General features: G+C 43.9%; 1 pseudogene; it reads left to right on the top strand.

The window, feature by feature from the left end:
* Window positions 1–218: 218 nt before the first annotated feature.
* On the top strand, window positions 219–8,274 carry LOC125532188 (annotated as a pseudogene).
* Window positions 8,275–8,956: the final 682 nt, after the last annotated feature.

Below are 8,956 nucleotides of genomic sequence, written 5' to 3'. Positions count from 1 at the left end.
AAACCAAATCATTTCTGCAGTTCCAAACTGCCCACAATAAAGCACATACTCCCACACGAATGTGTCTCGCTGTAGCAGTATCTATCCCATCAAGCCACGTCCCAAATAACGTGTTGATAGAAGTTGGTGGAGTAATGTTGAAAGTTATGTGAACTGACCGCCACATAATTTATAGTTGATTTTTTTACTATGATTACTGAAACTCTGGATGTTTTCAGGTGTGGGACCTGTACGAGAACGACAGTCCCCTCGACTTTGTGGATCCGAAGTTATCGCAATTCAACAGCGAGGAGGTGCTCCGGGTGATCCGCGTCGCACTCATCTGCACCCAGGGGTCGCCCCACCAACGACCGTTGATGTCGATGGTGGTGTCAATGCTCATGGAATATGCCGACATGGCCGGGCTACATCACGGATTGGCAGGTCAAGGCCGGGAGCAGCAGCAGCTACACATGCACGAGCAGCCAGGCCGGTCTGTCAACAGTCTTTCAGCGCCGGCCCTGTTGCGGGCAGGGATGCCACGCCGGTGACCGGGAACCTGTCGCCGATGTTCTCCTCCATCATCGATGAGGGCAGGTGAGGTGCGTGTGCGCGCCGAGGTGTTTGTTAGTTGGCATCTCAGGTGGTAGCAACTACTACTAGTAATTGGCAGGGCGAAGGAGAGTATTTTTTATTTTCTTCTGCCGTGAAAACGCTAAATTATTTTCCTGCTGTATGAATGCACAAGATATCCTTGCACATGCTCTACATGTACAACACAGGACAATGGGCCCCATTGTCATTGGTTGTATAGTGATACTATGCACTGGGTGTCTTAATTAGTTGATCTTCCTATGGTTCTCTACATAGTGCATAGCACATCTATTTATACATCAAAGTTGAAAGACTTAGTCCAACAATTTCAAGCTTGTTGTCTGATACTTTTTTCTTCAGCTTTTGTAGGCTCAATAGTAAGCAGGGAAGAGGAAGAAAGAGAGAGCATAAGAGCACTAGGAATGGGAACATGGAGGAAAGTTTAACTCTTATATTTTCACCTCTAGTGTTGGAGGTGCAAATATTTAGTTGTGTGCTTTCCTGATGTCTCCCATTCCTATGGTTCTTGAGCACTCCTTCCTCTTCCTTTTCGCTTGCACAATAGATTAATCCATAAACCGTAAATATGTGTGCACATACTTAGATAACCTGAGATCTAGAAGGCTAGTTGAGAAGAGGAAGAAAAGAGAGCTTGAGAGCAGTGGGAATGGGAACATGGAGGAAACCCTAACTTGCTTTGCTTCCACCTCTAGTGTAGGAGGTGAGAATTCAGTTTGGTGTTTCCTGATGTCTTCTATTCCTATTGTTCTCTAGCACTCCTTACTTTTCTTTTGCTTGCTTGGTTGCTCCTATTGTTCTCTAGCACTCCTTCCTTTTCATTGGCTTGCTTGGTTGCGTTAGCATGGAAATAAAATATATGCGCACATATTCGTTGTGAGATCTCAAAAGCGAGCTAGGAAGTGGAAGAAATAGAGGGCCTAAGAGCGGTGGGAATGAGAACATAAAGGAAAGTCTAACTTATTGGTTCTTCATCTCCTGTGTTGTGGTGGAAATTTGGTTTGGTATTTCCCGATGCCTCTCATTCCTATCATTCTTATGCGCTCCTTCCTCTTCCTTTTTGCTTGTTAAATTGCTTTAGCAGGAAAAGAATACATATATGTTCATATATTTAGGTTATATGAGATGTCCAGTACGAGACAGAAAGTGGAAAAAAAGAGGGCCTAAGAGAGGTGAGCATGGTAACATGATGGAAGGCTAAAACATGAGTTCCTCATCTAACACCGGAAGAGGATTTGTTTTGAGTTTTCATGTTGCCACCCATGCCGATTGTTCTTTGGTGTTCATTCCTCTTCCTTTTGGATCACACAACATAAAAATGATTCATAGTATTAAAATGATTTCTTTCAAGTTCATACACCCTGCATAGTTGAATTTCTATTTTCTGTCTTTATTCCTTTGGGATACCCTAATCCATTCATAGGATAAGATGTCGGCTTAACAAGCCAACTAGTTTATACTTGACAATTTGTTAATACCGTTTCATTTTTAAGATTATACTAGCACCATGAAACACACCAAGACATTTAATTTACATGTCATATAGTACATATGAAGTACACATTGTTATATCTCGTAAAGGGCTAGTTAGTCATAGAAACATAAATAAGCAAACTTTCTGACTTGTTAAGATGAGACACACAACTTTAATAAATAAAATGATGAATATTCTTCACTAGTTCCCATTTGTTGAACTCATGATGTAGAGAAAATCAGAGCAATGACACACCAATGCCAGCGAGTGTAGCTAAGAGTCATAACAGAAGTTAGAGTGAGAAAGATGGTAGTCAGCTCACAAAATATGTAACAGAACATGCATTGCAAATTGTTTTCAGCATGCACCCTATAAAATGAACTAAAACGGACAAAATGTTCCCCGAGACTTCACACATGCACATAGCAAATTAATCGATATATACGCATGCTAGCAAGAAACAACCACCTCAAAAACTCTAAACTCCAATAAAATTTGTAAATGACAATAAAATGATGTGTTTTTATATATCGTTTTGACGTGCGGGATAAGGCTTATTTCCTCCACTCTTGAACTTCGGTGGGTGTTTGCATTGCAACCCGTGTGATTTGATCCTTTGAGTGATGGTGGCCGATCTACAAGGTTGTAACTAGGAAGGAGGGTGAAAGAATTACTGAAATATCTTTAGGACCTCGTTCTTTGTGTCTGAGCCTTGTCCCTAAAATACTAGGTGGTTCATTTTGTTGCTTTTTTGACAGAAAGACTGTAAGGGAGGCCCCTATAGTATAATTGGTACAACAAACCCAAATTGCAAGTACCATGCCTTGAACCTGGGAGGGTGGGAAGGCATCAACCCCTTCCCACCACTAGGCTATACCTTAGTCTGCTCATTTTGTTACTTAGGCAATCCATGTTGAACGATATCTATAGGGTGTTCAGACTAAATATATTTTTAGCATCAATTAGCATCCACCATGTAAAATGATCTAAATCACATAAACTATTCCTACAAAGGTCACACATGGGCATAGGGAAATGAATAGATAACACATACTAGGAAGAAGCAACGATGGCTGTGAAATGACTTATCAACAGCTTTGCAAACTCTTAACTCCAATTCTACACTTGATCATAAAACGATATCTTTAACGTATTGTTTAGAGACACATTGAAAATACTAGGTTGCAGTGGCGGAGCATCAATGGGAAAAAATTGGGCCGTGGCCCCCCTTCCTAGATTTTTTTTGCCAAATAGGCTTGTATTTATGTTAATAACTCCGCTAATTCTCCGATCGTCTGAAAAATGAAAAATGAGGCCTAACCTGACCCCAGTGCAGCGATACCGCGCCGCACCAAGGCTTCCCCTGCCGGCACTTGACTAGGTTGCAGTGGCGGAGCATCAATGGGAAAAAATTGGGCCGTGGCCCCCCTTCCTAGATTTTTTTTGCCAAATAGGCTTGTATTTATGTTAATAACTCCGCTAATTCTCCGATCGTCTGAAAAATGAAAAATGAGGCCTAACCTGACCCCAGTGCAGCGATACCGCGCCGCACCAAGGCTTCCCCTGCCGGCACTTGAGGCCCTCTCCCCTCACCCCCTCCCCTCCCTCCGCCGTCGCCGGAGGCACCGTCGGGAAAACCCGTGGCGGTGGTGCCCGTTCCCACTCCTTCTGTCGCATTGGTGCATGGTGGCGGTAGCCAGAGGCGCGACATCGGCATGGTGGGCTCGATCTAGTCCCGCATGGGCCTGGCTGGCACCGATCTCGCACCTTGTTGCTTCCTGTGCGTGGCATCGACGGCCTGCGGCTCGGACCGCATCACTTGGGCGCCAGGGCATCGGCCCCGGACATGGTGGCAGAGGCCTCCTCCTTCCTCCGGAGGTGGGCGTCGAGATATGGTTTATCTTGGGATATCATGTCTCGCAAAATAATCGGCCAGGCGGTGGCCCTAGTGGTCTTCGCGCAAAGTCACCGTTCTACATGCGGTCATTCCTCTTTGATCTGACCATCAGTGAGTTCCAGACTTCTCCTTCAAAGGAAAACAAGGACTGGCATATATGGCGCTCTTTGGAAACCTTGATTGGATAGGGGCCGGTGGTATGCACCCGCAACATCAGCATAACCAGCTTCACTAGGGTATCGCGAAGTTATGTTTTGTTGACACCTTGGGACATGTCTATACCAAGATTTCCAAGGATCAACGCATGCGGAGAATGTCATGGCGTGATTGGAGGACCTGGAAGTGGCGAAGGCGGGGTCTTGGATGCGATGAAGACTTTGCTTCACAGGCAGTTGTTCAGACTTGGCTTGTTGATATGTTCCTGTCCAGACCGGGTGGGAGTTCCTGTGAGTCTGGCGGTATGTGACTTGTATAGTAGCCTCCGCAAGTGGGGGCGGTAGCATTGGAGGACTTCTTTGTTGGTGGTGCTCCTTTGAGTACCAAATTGTGATTTCCAGGGTGAAAACTCAAGATCTGGCCTTTGTTGGTTGTGCCTGGTAGTGACCTTGTTGAAAGCATTGTTTTGGGAACGCAATATTTCTCTAATGTGAAAACCTACGATCTTTGATCGGACAACGACAACGCTTGTGCATTGTTTCCTTCCTGAAGGCGTGCTTTTGGAGAACCTTCTTTCAGTCCGGGTGATGTCTTTGGTGGTGGTTAGAGTGCTACTACTACGGGTGTTTGATCACCCTGGCATGGTCTCCTTTTCTCTTCTCCTCTTCTTTTGGTTGTGTGCATCCTGGATGTTTTTAGGCATCTTGTTGGTGTAAAGACCGGGTGTAATTGGTATTTACTTGATATTAATATATTTCTGTTTTTTTAATATCTCCCAGTCTCTGATCACAATATATTTTCATACACTCATCTGGCCCCTCCTAAAATATGCTTCACGCTCCGCCACTGCTAGGTGGTTCAGCATATTGCCTAGATGTCCCATGGTGAATCGATGTAGATAGTGAGTTCACACAAGGACGTGACCAGTATGCTTCCACCAAGGGGTTGTGGCTAATGATTCTTATTTTTCTATATCTCTCCTTCTATGTATCTGTGCACAACATACATTATTCGGATGCCAAATTACTTAAAGAACAGCGAGCCTGTATATTTTTTCCTCTAGTAACGACCTATACAAGCGTTCTAGTTTTGCTATTACATAATCTGTTAATCATGGGATGATTACATTATCATCTATCCTTTTTTGTGCGGTTGACATTATCATCTATTCTAGTGTAGCTAATATATGAAGTCCACTGCCACTGCCGCCTTCCGATGCTCCGTGCTGCCACCGCCGGATTTGGTTCTCATTTGCTTGGTCTCCTGTGATTTGTGGGTCAGATCTGTCTGCTTCTCCTATGGCAACTCGGACACCTTGAGTTGGGCTCTGTGGTAGTCACTCTGCTGGTCGTCGGTGTGGCACCCATCGAGTCTGGGTGAAAGGGTAATGTCCCTTTGTGACGGCGGAGATAGCTCAAGTGTTGCCCAAGTTTGGCCTATGGATGCAGCCGATGCTCTATGCTTGCTCAGTGTGATCCTCCTTCGGTGCACTTAGTTTGCTAGTCGATGTAGGCGTAGTGCTGGTTATCGGCATCGGCGCTTCTGCTGTTGCCTTTGTGTTGTTCTGCCTAGTGCCTTGTATCTTTCTTTCCGCTTGCTTTGCATCTCTGTTATATTGTGGTGCCCTTGTAATCCTGGTTGGTTGATGGTTTGTTAATTCAAAGTATGTCTAGGTTCGAGCTCTTCTCGGTCTCGATCGACGCCTTTTCTCTAAAAAAGATGAAGTCCATGTGTACCAATTGTAACTCAAATTTTCTTTTCCAACGTTCCGTATTTTTTCTATGTTCAATTTGTACAAGTTCATATTATTATTATTTTTAGATCATAACTTCTGCTTGCTAACTTTTTTGCTTCATATTATTCTTATTTTTTACCCATAACATTTGGTTCTACCGTTCTATATAAATGCACAGTTTAACAAAATGAGATATCAGCTTTCGGATGTTGGTAAGTAGAAGATCTCCCTGCATGTGCTATGACTTAAGAGTACATGACAATAGGACAAGGCCGAGTTATTGTGGGGCCCCATTGTCATTGGATGTAGATTGGTGCGCCATGCACTGCGAGTCTTCAATGCTTGCGCTTCTGAAGGTTCTCTATATAGAGTGACCTACAGTTTATTTATAGTCTGAAACACTTTGTCCAACACTTCAAGCTTTGTGTTTACTTATTTGAGAGTTTTGTAGGCACTAAGAGTAAGCCATGAAGAGGAAGAAGAGTGATCTTCAGAACGCTAGGAATGGGAATATGGGGGAAATCCAAACTTATTTGTTTTCACCTCTAGTGTGGAGGTACAAATATTATATTTGGTGTTTTCCCGGTGCCTCCCATTCCTATGGTTCTTGAGCACTCCTTCCTCTTCCCTTCTTGCGGAATATATTAATGCATACAACGTAAATATGAGTGCACATACTTAGATAATCTGATATCTAGAAGACTAGTCGACAAGAGGAAGAAAAGAGAGCCTGAGAGCAGTGGGAACCTGACACATGGAGGAAACTCTAAAAGGGAACGGTTGAAGTTGTAGCTGTCGTACCATGTTCACCACTAATGGGTAGGGCATTTAAGCAGGCTGATTCAACCTCCACTTCAGAGTCGTGAGGTGTAGATTTTGCACATGGAAATGACAACAGAAAAGTTGCTCCGTGAGAAATCACAATCTCCACACAGATTTAACCAAACAAATCAGATGATTACATAGATTTAATCGTTTAGGTGTTACTAGGTGAATATTTGTTACTGGACCTCTAAGACAAGATTTTTATCAAAACCTCAAACGGCTACTTTCCGTAGACACGATTCATGATTCAGAAATTAAATGCATAACCAAATGATATGGTAAAACATTACAGTATGACGATAAACTCAAACAGGATGACGAAACAAATATGAGCGCGCGAGGCAAAATGATATTTTATCATGAGTGGTGAATCTTGAACAAAAGGGGTATTGGCTTTTTTTAGTTTTTAAGAGCACCGCCACACCTGAGAGCCAGGGGTGTTGGCTTCAGTGGTTCACATTTGAAAAACTTATGAGCATAAACCAAAATAAAGGACTAAAGCACCTAAATAGTTGCATTAGTTGAGTGCTCAAGGGAGTTCATTTCATTCTCTCTGGAGAGGTCAACTACGTGCATTTATATCAGTTGAGTTGTCAAGCAAAACAATCAATTCAACTAAATGAATGGTGCTTGTCAATCTAGTGATCGCAAAATCATGTATAGAGTGGCCGCCTATTACTCCCTACTTCTATTGATCACTCCCCACTCTCCGCCGTTTGGATTTTACTAGGAAAAATCATGATCAAAGGAATACATCCAAGCGCGGACATAACACTTCACCTTAGATTAATACTATAGAATCTAACCAAATTGCTTGCAGTTCATACTTAGAGCACATACTTTGGGCCCTTTCTTCACAATATTCAGACATCATTGCCATCACAAATTCACATGAAAATACCGAGGGCCCTTTCTTCTAAGTTCTTCCTAAACATTGGCACTTTATTACTATGCTAAGCGGTGAATCCAGCTGGTGGATATTGAGTTTTTGCAATGGATGCAGAAAGTTCTTTTTTGTAATCTTAAGATGTTCACACTAACTCCCACCCCACTAAAGTAGGTACCATGCATTTGTTTCCAAGTTAATACATCGGGTGCTGATTTCTCGGATGGCTGAAGCCCCAGATTTATCTAGCATGTATGATGTCAGTCTCCGTGGTGCTTATGAGACCATAGACAGACTGAAGGATTCTGAGACTATGCAGCAAAGTGAGAAAGAGCCGAGCAATTCTCACTGGCTGATTCGATGTTCATTGACATTCTTGCGTGCATAACCCTTCTTGACCTACATGAGGAATACATCAGCTATAGAGCCAGGGTCCTGGATTAAAACACATTGGTGAAGCAGAGGCCAAACTACAAGGTTGTAATTGGGAACTACTTCAACCGGTGGAAGAAGTACCATACTCTCTTCAAGACCTCGTTCTTCCTTTGTGTCCGAACTTTGTTCCAAAAATACGGTGATTCAGTGTCACTACTAGGGAAAAGCTTATAGGTAGTAGTTTACTAGTAGCGCGGTATATTGACCCCACGCTACTACTAATTACTAGTTGGGAGCTATATTAATCGCGCTACTAGTAAATACTACTAGTAGCGCATGGTTTACAAAACACGCTACTAGTAAATATCCCTAACCATGCCCCACACACAAGCCGTAGTAGTAGCGCAGGTTGTACAACACGCGCTAGTCAGGCACCCTCCTGAGCTTGCCACCCTCCGATGCGTCCTCCCCTACTTCTGGATTCGACGCTCATGCCCACCAGCAGCCCTCCCACTGCTAGGGATTCGGGCGCGGCGGCGCCTCACACTCCGGTGAGTTCAATCCATCCTCCTTCCTCTTCCTATCTCTCTCCCTCCCCGTGTCTAATCTATGGTCAGGTCTTCTCTTCTAGATGTGTAGAGAAGAGGGAGATCCAGCACGCCTCCATGCCATGGACCCTTGACGAACGAAGGTCGAGGCGGCCAGCAGCACAAAACTGTTGGGAAACGTAGCATGCAATTTCAAAAAAAATCCTACGATCACGCAAGATCTATCTAGGAGATGCATAGCAACGAGCGGGGAGAGTGTGTCCACGTACCCTCATAGACCGAAAGCGGAAGCTTTAGTTTAACACGGTTGATGTAGTCAAACATCTTCTTGATTCAACCGATCAAGCACCGAACATACGGCACCTCTGAGTTCTGCACACGTTCAGCTTGATGACGTCCCTTGAACTCTTGATCCAGCAAAGTGTCGAGGGAGAGTTTTGTCAGCACGACGGCGTGGTGATGGTGATGG

The sequence above is a fragment of the Triticum urartu genome, unplaced genomic scaffold, assembly GCF_003073215.2.
Source record: "Triticum urartu cultivar G1812 unplaced genomic scaffold, Tu2.1 TuUngrouped_contig_9310, whole genome shotgun sequence".
Lineage (NCBI taxonomy): Eukaryota > Viridiplantae > Streptophyta > Magnoliopsida > Poales > Poaceae > Triticum > Triticum urartu.
This window is presented reverse-complemented; position numbering and strand designations above follow the sequence as displayed.